Below are 2267 nucleotides of genomic sequence, written 5' to 3'. Positions count from 1 at the left end.
TCGGGTAGACTGCCTATTTCCTCTTCATTTGTTTGGTTTGGTGGGTTTTACCTTGCTCCTTCATCTGTTGTATGTTTCCCTGTCTTCTCATTTTCCTTATATTCCTTTGTTTGGGGTCTCCATTTCGCAGGCTGCAGGTTCGTAGTTCCCGTTGTTTTTGGTGTCTGCCCCCAGTGGCTAAGGTTGCTTCAGTGGCTTGTGTAGGCTTTCCATTGGAGGGGACTGGTGCCTGTGTTCTGGAGGATGAGGCTGAGTCTTGTCTTTCTGGTGGGCAGGACCGCATCCAGTGGTGTGTTTTGTGTGTCTGTGAACTTATTATGATTTTCGGCAGCCTCTCTCCTAATGGGTGGGGCTGTGTTCCTGTCTTACTAGTTGTTTGGCATAAGGTGTCCAGCACTGGAACTTGCTGGTCGTTTAGTAGAGCTGGGTTTTAGCGTTGAGACGGAGATCTCTGGGAGAGCTTTCGCCATTTGATATTATGTGGAGCTGGGAGGTCTCTGGTGGACCAATGTCCTGAACTTGGCTCTCCCACCTTAGAGGCACAGGCCTGACACCCAGCCAGAGCACCAAGACCCTGTCAGCCACACAGCTAGTTGGGCCCCAAAGTCTCCAGTCAGGACTCGGTGGCATGGCAGTAACTTCCACTCACTCCCCCACCCCACCTCCCTGCGGCAGCAGCGGGGGTGGCTCCTTGGTTCCTTTCAATTATGAGCAATTTTATAATGGAGAGTCCATTGCTGGGTTTAGCTTTGAGTTATTTCTTTTCATGATCTATGACATTCATAAAAGAATATCCATTTTAAAATATTTTCAAAATGACCTTTATTACATGTCCCTATGTGCAAAGCTTTGTTGGGTACTTTTGCTAAGGGGTGTTTTTTTAAATACCATTCTTTCACAGTGTAAACAGGAAATATTTGGAGTGGGTAGATTAGTCAGAGGATGGAACTGGAGAAAGTATTTGGGGATGGAGGCTTATCATGGAAGTATAAAGTGAGAGAAATGACATTTCTTGGCTCAGTTCCCAGTATTGTTTGCCAGACACGTTTTGCCTGTGAAACCAGCAGCATTCACACCCGATAGTACCACTTTCTAATCAACTGGTAGTGAATTTAAGTTTATAAGTGACAGTGTTTTGGAAATTAAAATTCCAAAGGATTAAGTAAAGTTAACCTTTGATACACTTGCCAAAGGCAAACATAAAGAACAGAAGCAACACTGAGGAGCCTCACTAGTTTCGCTCCTGTCATTGTATAAAATGAATAAGCTTTGCCAAAAGCAAAGTTGTCCTTACTCTGTTTTGAAGACTAGCACAGCTCAGTCTAAGACAGTGAATGTGTCCCAAAATAACTGGCAGTGAGTTGTGAAATGGTCTTCTTCAACAGGGTAAGGGTCATTCGGGCAGTGTTGCCAAATCATAAGGCTCGTTTTCCATGTCCCTAAACCTCAATCTTTTAAAGTTAGGCTACAGAAGAAAAAAAAAATGTGGGAAATAAATTAAATCCAGCTGTGATCATTCTGCATACCTCTACATAACCCTAGTGGTGTTTAAGAGGCTCCCGGATTTCAAGGAACATGTTATGAAAATCACTGCAAACTCTTTCTTGTTTACGTTGAAATTCCCAGGAAGAATTTGAAACTTCAGTAACTCTGAGGAAAACAGGAAAAGGGGCCTTTGGTCAACACTTAACCTCAGTTGTAGCTTTCAGTGGTAGAGTATCAGAAGAAATGACACGGGTCATCTGTTGGAAGAATTTGGGGAAGGATGTTTTTATATTAAAATTTAACATATTCTCTAAAATTGCTAGCTAAGAGGACCTCTATTGTAGTAACTAGTAAAGAGCTGTGAGAGTGGGGGACGTAGACATTGGAATGTAAGAGAGAATCGGCAAGTTTAATAAGTTAAAAATTATGTTAGTGAGGACAAGAAGGTACACTTTTAGACATGGGAAAATACTGTCTGTGTCTAAAGAAAATCTACATGAGGTAGCTTTTAAAAATCAAAAGACTAGGAAGCTTGTTCACATTAAGCCCTGATCCTGATTCTGAGCTCCAGCCCTGTTTCTGTTCCTTGTTTCATTCCCAAGCCAAGGCATAAATGAGGGGTTAAAGTGATTCTTCTAAATTCTTCACAGGAGGGAGTTGAAACAGCTAAGACTTTGATTTAAGAAACTTTCTAATTTTTAAACTTATAACCAGTTAGGTAACTGTCCAATTAATTGGTTTTTCATATATATAAATATTTATCATTTTTAATAAGTTAGAAG

Source organism: Monodon monoceros, unplaced genomic scaffold (assembly GCF_005190385.1).
Source record: "Monodon monoceros isolate NGI ecotype Baffin Bay Population unplaced genomic scaffold, NGI_Narwhal_1 Super_Scaffold_20, whole genome shotgun sequence".
Taxonomy (NCBI): Eukaryota; Metazoa; Chordata; class Mammalia; order Artiodactyla; family Monodontidae; genus Monodon; species Monodon monoceros.
This window is presented reverse-complemented; position numbering follows the sequence as displayed.